The 13,147-nt window shown below is 42.5% G+C and overlaps 1 pseudogene; it reads right to left on the reverse strand.

Annotated features, from left to right (window-relative positions):
* Window positions 1–4,201: 4,201 nt before the first annotated feature.
* LOC124082005 (translationally-controlled tumor protein-like) lies at window positions 4,202–4,842 on the reverse strand (annotated as a pseudogene).
* Between the last annotated feature and the right edge of the window lie 8,305 nt (window positions 4,843–13,147).

The following is a 13,147-nucleotide window of genomic DNA, read 5'->3' on the forward strand; positions in this document are numbered from 1 at the left end:
ATTTTGGATATGAACAGTTGCATACATAAGTATGTACAGCTCATACATTCTGACATGCTAGAGCCCTTTTTCCTCTCTTAAACTTGGTACTAGCACCAGATGTGTAGTTGGGCAAACCCTGTTCAACTTTCAGACTGACAGACCTAATTCTCTTGGATGTCCTCTTAACCATCCATTGTTCTCCCAGATCAAGGATGAGGATGAGCTCCTGAGGACATTTACAGATGTTCAGGACATGCCCCTAATGCTGTGAGATCCATGTCTTAAGGGCCAACTTCCATGCAGTCCCACAGTTCCAGGCACCTCCATCAGAGCCAGCCCTGGATGTGGCATGCCTCAGGGGTCAGCTCTCTAGGACAACCCTCTTCTTAGAATGTTATATCTGAAGCCATGGCATGCTTATCTCTGCCACCTCCTTTCACCCTGAAAGAAAACATGGTGCAATGTAAATGCACTTCAATGAGTCTCACTGAAGAGTTCCAAAGAAGCCCAAACAGGAAACAGACAGCCATCATGGGATGCCCCATGGAATGATCCTCTGTAACAACAAACCCTCTCCTGCCTACTGTTCCAGAAAAATACATTTACCAGCATAATCCATCCAAAAGATAGCCTCTTTCATATGAGAAAGAAAAGATTGGGGGGGTTTGAGTCTCCAAACATCATATCTTTATGAGCTATAGGTGCTAATTTGCATGTTACCCACTATTATGGTGGGATATACCCCCAAAGTCAATAAGTCATAAACTTAATCCCCAACAAAACAGTGTCAAGTGGCTTTAAGAGGTGATTATATTGTTAGGGTGATTAGATCATGAGAGTTCTGGCCACATGAATGGCTTAATGCCCTTACCATGGGAATGGGCTAGTTATCACAGGAGTATAGGAGTGTGTTCTTTCTCTGCCCACACACACATCTCCTCTCCCTTTGTCCCATGGATTATACAGCAAGAAGGCCCTCACCAGATGCTGGCACTATGATATTGGATTTCCCAACATTAAGAACTCTGGTATTCTGGCAGCACAAAATAGACTTAAGACTCCCATGATACCTGACTAGCATGGAATAGGCCAAGATTGCATGGGGGCTTCTTACAGACAATCTGTGAGAATGTTTCTGTGGTGAGTAAATATAGAACAAAGTCTTATGCACAGGAATGTTTTCAACTTCCCTCCTTATCTAACAAGTTCCTTCCAAAGGCTTTGATCTTGAGAGTCTCATCTCCTTATTGAGCTTGTGTTGACAAAACCATTCCACCAGAAACCATTATAAGGACTAGTAGTGTCAGGGCTGCAAACTTTCATTTGTTAAAAAAAAATCAGTAAGACTGGATCCTGAAGGAACTTAAGGGTTAATAAATATAGCAAATAGAGTTGGGGTTGTGGCTCAGCAGGAGAGCACTTGCCTAGCACATGTGAGCCACTGGGTTCAATCCTCAACACCACATAAAATAAATAAATAAAATAAAGGTATTGTGTCTATATACAACTAAAACTATTTTAAAAAAATAAAAATAACAAATACAGCAAATAATAGGCTTTTTTAAAAAGGAGTACATATATAACATGCTTTTGCAGCTCTTAAACTTTAAAACAAGTGCAGTAGGGTCATAGAAAACATACATGAAGCCACCTAAAAGAAAAGACTCCTCTCAGAACTGACCTAAGCTTATGTAGCATTAATGTGATTGGTGCTAACATTTAAAGCAAGCTTATGTCTTTCTGATGGGGTAGCAAGTCAAACACTAAAGCTTAGGGGAAAGAGGCAGACAGGAAGGGGTCTTCACACTGGAGTGGGAAGCAGGAACAGGTATTAAGGGAGACGCTTTGGTGGACATGGGTGCACTGTGTATTAGGACTTAGTAAATGAAGCCATGCTTAGATCAAGCAGCTAATGGCCTTTATCTGATCCTGTACCCACAAGCTATTTGCCTTCCTGTGTATACATAGTTTCTGATCCTTGATAGATACATTTTTCATTTTAATAATTCTCTTCCTTGATAGTCCCCATTCATTCATTCATTCATTGATATGTGTTAAATGACTAATTATTAAATAATATTAATGAGAGCTACACTAGTGAATCATTAAGTCACAGTCTCTGTCCTCAAAGGAACTTTATGAGGTGCACTGACAAGTAAAAGTACTAGTGTGATGAAGAGGATGGGCAAGACAGCCAGGCAACAAAGGTGAAGGAAGAGTATTCCAGTGACCTTAAAGAAGCAGAAGACAAGATACAACATTAAATACCAGGCACCCATGCAGTTAGAATGCTTTGGGCTTCAAGCAACAGAATCCCTGATTAAAGGTAGTTTAGACAATAGGAATTTTGTTTCTAGAAGTAGGAAAGTTCCAGGTTTAATGTAGTTTCTCAACTACGTCATCAAGGGTAAAATCTTTTTCCCTCCTCTTCATCATTCTAAGCATCCATATAAGTCTCCACTTTCATACTTGGGCCTATTGCTTTGAAATGTCAAAATAGTTGCTCTGGTTGCAAACATCACAACCACATCAAGAAGAAGAGAGCAACCAGAGTTGCAAGAGAGTTAAAGAGATTTATTCTCTCATGTCTCTGTCTCTTCCCTCTCCTCCCCTCTCTTAAACAGCAAGAGAAGTCTTTCCCAGAAGCTCCTTCAAAATGCTTAGGCCTTTCTGGCACATCTGGGTCTTAAAGCTGCTCCTAGCTGCAAAAGAGTCTGGAAACGCATGCATGTGGTATTGTCATGTTCTGCTGTAACAGGTGAGCTCTTCCATATTGGAACAAAAGCAGGAGGAGTGGCTATTAACAGACTGCTAATATGTCTTGTACAGTGATCTACAGGACACACAGTATATAGAACCACCACACATATAGTACCTATTTGCCCACACTGGAGACAGCCATGTGGCAACAGGCAAGACTGTATCTTATGGGGTTCACAAAGGGGATTGAGACAGAGATCTACACCAAGACCTTTAACACAGAGATGGTTTGTGGAATACTTGCTGGAATACTCCTGGAGTACTTTAGGATGTCCCAGCCTCACATAAAGTTGTGTAGCTTCTGACTAACAAGATCCTAAGCAAAAGAGGAACTTTCCTACTTCTAGTGATAATGATCAGGTGAGGAAAGCTTAGGGTCAATTCATGTTCTAATTTATTATCTTGAGCTAACAGTTGAAGCTTCTAAATCATTCCATATTTGAGATGCTGTTGGAAACAGTTGTGTTTTGATTCAGTTTCAACTCAATGAAGCACTAAAAACAAGTGTCCGACATTTTCTGGTTCACGGTTTCAGATAAACAATGAGAAATCCAGTTTCCTGTTTGGGTTGGGTCCATTGGATTGCAGCCCATTGAAGCTTTGAATTATACTGCAGTGGCAGGCAAGGACTTGAAAGGGAAGAAATGAAGCACAGAGGAAAGTTGTCACAGTGCCAGGAAACCCAGCTAAAATTAAGTCCCTCAGACTACAGGAAACAATGGCAGCTAGGACATGAGTCAGTGGCCCAAAGGCAAGTGTACCCTGGGGCAGTAAAAGCACAGGCAAGCAGTCCACAGAATCAACAATGAGGCCTTTCTACATTCTGAGACCCACATGTTGGGTAAAATCTGAGAGGCCATGTTGGCCTCTCAGTGAGGGGCTAAATCTGCCTGCTGACTAAGGTAGCAATTAGCAATATGTATCACATTGAAATGAACCTAGTCCAAATTGAGATCTGCTCCACATGTAAAGTACACACTGGATTTCAAACGCACTCACAAAAAAGCAAAGTACATCAACAATTTTTGTATTGATTAAATGTTAAAATGATAAGAATTTCCAAAGGTTTTTTTTTTTTTTATTTCAACTGAGTTAGTGTCTCTTTATTCTTTTGGTAACCTCTTCCAGGGTTAACTACTTCCATTATAAGTGATGCAACATGTAAGGTTCCACTTTTCAAATGTTGGTACTGCTATGAGCATGCTCCTTCCCTTTATTACAAGTCAGAATTAAAACTTTGATTCGTGTTTTTTAGATTCCAGTTGCAGAAGTAGTTTTCACTGCAGGAGTTATCTAAATACAGTCAGCTTTATACTGGTGGACTACAATCAGGCTCTAGCTTCTCCAGGAATACTACAGGTTGGATATAGTTCAAACTTGTATTAAACTAAGAGAACTTCTCTCAAGAGAGTTTAAATGCACTTTATTTTTAGACAACCTTTTTCTTAAAAAGCAATGCCTCCACTCCAAATAGCCATGGTCAAAATAAATGTGCTCAAGATGACATCAGTTCCATTTGTCTTAAGTCCTGGTGTTGTGTGGATGACAAGCAGCAGCCAGTTATGATGACAGATGATAGATCCAAAGTAACTGCCAAATTTGTTAATATTTCTCCATTTCTAAACCATCCTTAAAGAAAATCATATATGGGGGTCACATCATCTTCACGGTAGCCCAGGAAAGCGACCATGCCATCTGGATTCATGTTTGCACCAATGAAGAACTGGTAATTTTTTAAATTAGCAAGGATGTGCTGGATTTGTTCTGCAGCCCCTGTCATAAAAGGTTTTACTCTCTCTGGTCTCTGTTCTTCAAGTTTGCCTTTCATCGTTTTCATGTAATCTTTGATGTACTTCTTGTATGCTTCTTTTGTGAAGCTGGTTTCCTGCAAGTGATGGTTCATGACAGACAATATCAACACCAGTGATTACTGCTTTCGGTACCTTCCCTTCGGGTCCTTCAGCGGAGGCATTTCCACCAGTGAGAGTCATCAATGTCATCCTCTGTCCTAATGACCATCTTGCCCTCCACATCCAGGCAGAGCCCGGGCACGATCTCCCAGATCTTGTAAATGTCGGAGAACATCTCATCATGGGTGATAAGGTCCAGTAGGTAATCTTGATTGCGACTGCACTAGCTTAGCAGGAGCTCGGAGCTAGGAGCTAGCCCAGTGGAGCCTGAGCGGGGCTGGGAGTGGGGGCAGAGTGGGGAGTGAGCAGAAAAGCTCCACAGTATTAATCTCACTTTTTAAACCCTTTTTTACATGGACAGTATAAAATCCTAAATTATATATGACTTATATTTGTGGTCCTCACAAATACCAGCACTCAGTCCTGAGATATTAGTGGTTATAAAATCTCCAAGGTAACTCGGATGGTACTAAGCCATCCAACAGGAACTCAACTTCTGCAGAATCCAATCTTCCCTTCAAATTCATAGATAGCAATCCTTTTCTCTCATGTTCCATTTGGAGCCTGAGCTTGATGATTCTGGAGCTTCTGTCTCAACTCCATCAGTTCAAAGACTGTAGCTATCAGTTTACACCTTACCAGGAACACTGTCTCTGTGCACTTTGAGTCCATCATGTTTTAAAATAATCATAGCACAGCAACAGAGAGAGGAGACTGACTTTCCTCATGTGTTATAAAGTTGTGCTGATGGCAGCACCTGAAGAAGGGCCTCAAGAAGAGTCAGTGCTGGGTCAGTACCATTGGCATAAGTGAGCTGCCTGCCAGTGTGCCCACATGCAGGATGACCCTCTGGGAGATATAAGTGCTCATCAGTCATAAACAATGAAAAAAGCACAATCTCATATTATAGGGCTATGGGGAACAGTGGGGACTGTAGCAAATTGGATACTGGTTCCTTCACTAAAAGATTCAAATTCTGGAGGGGGCCCCCTTTTTTGGTACTGGGAACTGAGGCTGAGGGCACTTTTCCACTGAGCTATATCTCCAGCCCTTTATATTGTTTATTTTATTTTAATTTGGGGGATACCAGGGATTGAACTCAGGGGCACTTGACCACTGAGCCACATCCCCAGCCCGATTTTGTATTTTATTTAAAGACAGGGTCTCAATGAGTTGCTTAGCACCTCGATTTTGCTGAGGCTGCCTTTGAATTAATGATCCTCCTGCCTCAGCCTCCCTAGCTGCTGTCATACAGGCATGTGCCACCATGCCCAGCTATATTGTTTATTTATAAATAATAATAAGGTCTCAATAAGTTTCTTAGGGCCTCAGCCTCCTCATCACTAAGATTACAGGTATGCATCACCTCCAGCTTCAAATTCAGATTTTTTAACACTATGTTGGCCAAATAAAGCACCCCTGAGGGCTGGATTTCTTCTGTGGACTCCATTTTTCAAGTTATAGCCCCAGGCACCTCATTTATGCTGTACAATGTTTCTCAACCAGAAGCATTTATCCAAATTATGCCTAAGGACCTTGGAAAAAATTGAGTTGTTCCAAACTCATCTTGGATCTGGCAGAACTGAACTTTAAAAGCACTAAGATGATTCCAAGGGGCTCTCTTACACAAAAGTAGCTGAAAGTTCAGAAGACCCTGCAGTAACCAAGGATGGCTTCTGAAGAGGTGGACTCTGCCTGTGTTCTGACACATTTCCTCCCTGATTCACCTGGACTTGTTTTGGAGGCTCCTGTGAGTTCCTCCTGAATCCTTCAACTATTGCCCTTTCCAGAACCACTGCTAGGGTTAAAATAAATGATGCTCTTATTAAGACGCCATGTATTGGCAGGCCCTGATGGTCACATGGTAGGTGGTGTATTCAAAAAGAAGGTAAGTTTGTAAATTAAAGCAAAGTATCATTTCTTCCAAGACCATAGATGGGTTGGCCTGGGACTTCAGATATGAAAACATTTCAGATATTAAAACCCTAGTTAAATAGCTTCTATCCAGTCTTTTCCCACTTGATAGTCTGCAAAAGCAAGTCCTAGGAAAGGGATTTGAGAAAGATTAATTTGGGCGGACAAATCCAAAAGAGACTGTCATGCAGGAACAGCACGGATCATGCAAAGGAAATGAATAAGGAGGGTGGACACACAGAAGGAAACCAAGGACAATGAGCAGTGTAAGACATAACTCTCACCCTGGCTGATCACCCGACACAGTGAAGGGAGAAGCTAGTGAGGGGAAAGAGATCAAAATTCCAATAGGGTGTGGGCCTATGTCTGCAGGGCAGTTTGTGGGGCCAGGAATCCTGGTGGGTGAAGAAGCAGCTTTCCTCCTCCTTGCCATTTACAATGTAGTTACTTCCACTTCACATAATCTTGAAATTCCAGTTTGGCTGCTCAGATGGCCATTGGTTTTTTTCTTCCCAGCATTCTTCCCACCTTCTGCTGGTAACAGTACCTCCCTTTTCCTTCCTCTCCACAGGGTTCCCTTGGGACCACCAGTCTCTATACCCAACTCTCAGACACAGCGGAGTCAAGTGACTCAGACCTGGTCTATTATAGAACAATCCCAAAGCACAGGCCTTGACCCAACGCACAGCCACCTGGCTCACATGGAACCAATCAGATTCTCCCCCACAGGAATTTGAGATCTAAGTAGACATCCCAGGCTAGAAGGAAGTTGGAGCTGGGTCTGACAACAATTAAAGGTCAGGAGATACCCAAAGCCATCCTGGTTTCTCTTGCTTTCAAGACAGGTTACTATTACTTTGATGTCATGAACTGTCCCCATGTCTTTCCAATAAACTCAGTTCATTTCATAAGAATCTGTTTCTATTATGGCAACCAAGAACCCAAATTGATACAAAAATATTGCAAGAGACATTCATTCCACTCTAGAAGATGGAACAGGCTGACTCGAAAAAAAGCAGGAATCTGACAGTCCTTGCCACATGGCTAAACTATGAACTGATATTGTACATACTGTGACACAAACCATGTGTCCTAATAGCTAAAGATTTAGGGGAGGCTTGGTAGAAAAAAGTCATGATATTAGAGAATTCTGACTACTTTTTTCCTTCTTACACTAAAGCAGGATATATGGGCATGCTGAGGTGTCTCTTTCTCTTTTTAGCCAATGTTCCAAGTCTCCACTGGAGGTTGAACGATAGTGCTCCCTACCCATGCAGGTTAGTAAGCTATTTACTAGATCTCAGCTCCAAACTCGCCCTCTCATACTCTTTTGTGTAACAGCTGGGGCTGGGATTCTACAACCCACAGTTTTCCTTTGCCTGTTGGCTTCTGTCAATAGGGTAAACTAGAGAAGACTGGGAAGTAGGTGAGGTAAGAGGGATTTTTACTACTGCCACTTTTAACAATAGTTTTCAGCTTCTTTTCATGCTCCCTTAACCTGGCTCATCCTGCCTCCTGCCCAGCCCCCCAAACCCCAAAAAGCCCAGAACCTGCTGGGTATCTCCTCCTTAGCTGTACTAAAACTAATGTTCTGACTAGGAATCGGCTACCTGGGAGGATTAAGAGAAACAGGGAAATCTAATTCCCCAGGGCCTTCTCAAACACCTTCTTTTATAAATTCATTCCTTGCCAATACTTAAAAAAAAAAAAAGAAAAAGAAAAAAAAAAGGATTGGCAGCTCCAGCTTATAATTAAGTGTCATTCACTTGGGAGCAGTTTAGGGACAAAAGCAATACTGACATAGACCTGAATAGGAAGAGCCCTGTCCTGACCCCCTAGGCTTTCCCAATCTGACCTTCCTCTGGCCTTTTCCTATAAATAAGGAGCCCACAGAGCCAAGGGAAAGGGGAGCCACCAGGAGACTGAGACCCCTTCTAGACTGTGCTCCAAATACTCACAGTCACAGAATGTTCTGTCCAGATATCCCAGAGCCTGCTGCCTGAGCCCATGAGGGCAACTTTCTAAGTCTTTTTTCTGAGTTACATATCTCTTAGCCTAAGGTGCTTCCAAGTGACAAGTGACGGAGGCTGGAGTGAGAGTGGGTACCCACTGAGTTTCCCACATGCTTTCATGGGGCCCCACTGAGTAGGACAGAGCCAGATGGGAAGAAAAGCTAGGATTGGCTGGACTTTGTTCAGTGCTCCTGCTCTCGCCACCCAAATGCCAGGGGGCTTGGTGGGAAATAAGTTCCCTCTATCCCTGGAGGTAAGGCAAAAGCCAATAAAGCTATGAAGCTGAGATCTAGGGAAATGAACTAAGAAACACAACTACAAGGCCAGGACCCAAATTCAATATCACAATTTACCCACCAGTAGAGCCCCCCAAATGCCATCATCGAGGATTTAATGAAGCTAGAGAAACCCTAGGCTGAGCAAGCAGGACCTTGTGATTATCATTCCCAAGGCAAACCCCAGTCCCCAAAGCCCATGCCAGGGAGCAGGGGGACTCTAAGTAGACAAACCTGGCAGCAAAATCCTCCCTGCTGCTCCTCAGGGGCGGCCCAGCTGACCCCTGGATAGGAGATCCCCATAAGCAGGGAAGAAACACTGGCTGACAGAGGACTCACTCATGGCCAGACAATGAGCTGACAAACACATCTGACTGATTGCTCACTATTCCTGACAGGCAGTATATGGTGTCCTCTGGGCCAGTGCCTGTCCTCTCCTGCACACTTCCTGCTTTTTTAAATGAGAGTTTTTATTGTTGTTTCTCCCCCATTGTGGTTACACATGGTTACACATGCCTCTGCAAGGCAAGGGAAGCACACCCAGGTCTGAGAGAGAAGGGTACACGGTGTTCAGTAGACCTTGGTTCTCTCCCAAGGGAAGGAGGTGTGAACAATGCACTATTACTTTAAGTGGGGACACGTTTGAGATTTTTGAGATTGTGTATATGAGAGTTAGGGAATGTGTGACATAGGAGGCAAAGTAGCTATTATCTTTGGCAAGTCTGTGCCCGCCCCTGACACCCCTGACACTTCTGGTCACTTCTGACTACAGAGGGGGGGCCCTATGAGCTAGTGTGGGATAATCACTGCGCTTCACCTTAAGCACAGTGATTAATCAAGATGGGTATGTGCTGATCTCAGTCCTGGAGCTGGAGCTGATGGTGGTCTGGCTGTTGGGACTGTGAGACTAAGGCTGTCAATGGCCATACTCCCTACTGTGTGAAAGAAAGTCATCTGGAGTAGGAGAGAGTGAGGCAATGGGTTAAAAGAAACAGAGTGGTGGTGGGAGGTGGTGTTCTAGAAGCCTCAGGTCTCTGGTTCCTGTCCCTAAACTCCTCAGAGATTCCTTGATTCCTGCAGGTTTTTCTTTGATTGTGAGTATCCTCATCTTTTCTGCTTAAGCTAGAAAGCATAACTGGCCCTTTTAACTAAGAGTCCCAACAAATCAACTAATGCTTAACATTTGAGTTAAACATCTTTAAACTCATGGCCCCCTACAATATTTTCTCATTCTGTTTGTATAGCCTCCCAATCAAATAAATTTATTGAGATTTATTTTCAATAGATGCTAAAGAAAAATAGCAATTGGATTTATTAGATTATGTATGACTGCAAGTAACATAAACTCAACAGTGGCTTGAACCAGAGAAATATTTTTCTCTTCCATGTGGGAGTACAGAGGTAGGCCGCCCGAGACTGATATGACGGTTGTGCTCTACCAGCCCAGGGACTCAGCCTCCTTCTACCAATTCCAAGGGCACCTCCTGATCTATAGCTGTCCATCAGGGTGATTTTGCCTCCCACAGGACAACTGATAGTGTCTGAAGATATTTCTGATTATCACCACTGGGGAAGCAGGTGTCACCAGCATCTAAAGAGTAGAGGCCAGGGATGCTGCTAAGTGTCCTATATTCTGTGACGACAAAGCATTATCCAAGCTCTTATCCACAGTACCAGAAAAAATTATCCAATCCCAAATTATGAATAATGTCAAGGTTTAGAACTCAGTTCTCAATTCATCCATCACACCTGTGATCCAAGATGCAGGTAAGCATATAGAAGAAAGGGGCAAGAGGCACATCTTTTAAGGAAAGCTTCTGAAGCTGTTGCATGTTCCACTTAGATTCCAGTCACCCAAACTTAGATCCAAGAGAGACTGGAAAATGTAGTCCTTATTATTAGCAGCCATGTGCTCAGTTAAAAATTAGAAGTCAATCAAGCACAGTGGCCATGCCTGTAGTCCCAGCTACTTATGAAGCTGAGGAAGGAGGATCACAAGTTCAAAGCCAGACTTGGCAACTCAGCAAGACCATGTCTCAAAATAAAAATTTTTAAAAGGGGAGCCTAGGATGTAGTTCAGTGGTAGAGCACCCCTAGGTTCAATCCCAAGTACCACATACACACCCACACAAGGAAAAAAAAATGAGGACAACTATCAATCTTTAACACAGCAATTAAATTGTATGTGATTTTTAAAATTACATTTGCCTTTCCCCCTTGCCAACTTTCCCATAATTAACATCCAGAAAAATATCATTCATCCTCCCTTGCCAAGGAATGGGTGGTTCCCCAATTTCTGCTTGGAGTATTGCCACCTTAGGAAAAGAATAATGTCATCTTGGATCATTAATTCAAAACCACCTGAGATTCTTTCTTGCTTCATTGACTTCACTCAACAAATATTTATTGAAAGGCTGTAATATGCCATGCTCTGTAATGAAGACAGCTTGGATCTATTCACTGGGTCCGATCAGACACAGGCATAAGATCAGTTAAGCAGGGCCACTTAGTGATAATGACTAAAGTAATCTGGAGTCTATGTTACAAAGATCTTAGTGTAAAGACAAAGGTCCCAGAGGAACCTTTGTCTTCCACCTGTCTGTGGAAGAATGAGAATGTAGTCAGAAATCTCTGGTGCCAATTCTGGACTTGCAACAAGTTCATATGACCTTGGACAAAGCATGTAAATTACCTGAACTTTCATTCTCTCCTTGTAAGCCTGAGACTTAGATAGGTTTCCTAGTCCAGTAGTGAGCTAATTACCTGAATCACTGGGGAAATGAAGTTTAACATGTAGGTTCCTGGGCCCACTCCAAGATTCTGATCTTGTAATGCGGTCTGAGAGATTGTTTTTCATTTTTAAGTGCATTTTTTCTCATGCCCAACGGGTGTGGGAATTTAATAGACTAACGGAGCTCCATTAAAGCTCTAACAGTCCAATATCTTAGAAACTACAAACAAATCCACACTAATGTGGCATGAGTAAGTCCTGCAATAATTCAGGAAACACAACATATCCAGGGATAAAATGAGAGCTGGGGGAGCCATAGAAACTAAGGAGGCATCCTTTCTCCAAAAAAGCATTGCTAATTCAAGTGCTTCAAGGGTGGGAAGTTGTGTTCTTTTAATGATACAGAAGAGGTAATAACATTAGAAATGGTATTAGCTGGGCACAGTGGCTGATGATTGTAACCCCAGCAACTCTGGAGGCTAAGGGAGGAGGATCACAAATTCAAAGCCAGCCTCAGCAATTTAGTGAGGCCCTAAGCAGCTTAGCAAGACCCTATTTTGAAATAAAAAATTAAAAAGCCTGGGGATATGGTTCAGTGGGTAAGCGCCTTTGGGTTCAATCCCAGGGAAGGAAGGAAGGAAGGAAGGAAGGAAGGGAGGAAGGAAGGAAGGAAGGAAGGAAGGAAGGAGGGAGAGAGAGAGAAAGAAAGAAAGAAAGAAAGAGAGGGAGGGAGGGAGGGAGAGGTGGGGAGGGGAGGGGAGGGGAAAGAAAGAAAGAGAGGGAGGGAGGGAAGAGAGAGGGAGAAATGGTACTTTTAAAAAGAATATCATTTTCTGAGCTCTCAGACTACACTTCAGAGGGAAAAGTTTGATTCTATGTCATTATGAACCCAATTTCTGACAGAGATAATGAAAATACATGGAAAGGGAATCAGAGCCTCCTATTTCTATTTGGTAGAATAATCATCCTCAGGAACTGGCAAAAAGATATTGAGAAATCCTCTCTACATCTTTATCACCAAGCAATCTATGCCTGCTCTTGGGCCCAGAACATGTTGGTTCATTGAAGATTCACTGAAGACAAATAAAAGCAAATGGAAGCAATCTACCTAATATTCTGAGTAGTACTCAAATTGAAACAAACAGCAAATAAATAGAAAATGACAAAATTTTTACCTCTTGAGTGTCTACATTCTCATAGCTCATTAAGATTAAAGTAATTTTAATGAGGTCCCAAGTTTGACAGACTAAGAACACAGAGGTTTTTACAAGATGCGCAAGAACACAGGTTCATGAAAGAACTATCAAAGGAACATAAGAGAAACTGAGCCTGAGGCTTAGTATATTTTCCTCACAAAAGAGTTGGAAGAGTTGCAAGATACCATTGAAAGAACCAATGCGCACCAAGATCTGCATGTAAGCTGTACAATTAACTGCAAGGTGTTCAGTGTGTTTGGAGCCTTGAAGGAGTAGTGAGGGGTATGGCTAGGAAGGTAAGCAAGGCCACAGCATGAGCACCTTACATTGTAAACATGTACAGGAGTGTGGTCTTTGTCTTAGGGAC

The sequence above is a fragment of the Marmota monax genome, unplaced genomic scaffold, assembly GCF_021218885.2.
Source record: "Marmota monax isolate L192 unplaced genomic scaffold, Marmota_monax_Labrador192_F-V1.1 WCK01_AAM20220418_F8-fsc00031, whole genome shotgun sequence".
In the NCBI taxonomy this organism is placed as follows: Eukaryota; Metazoa; Chordata; class Mammalia; order Rodentia; family Sciuridae; genus Marmota; species Marmota monax.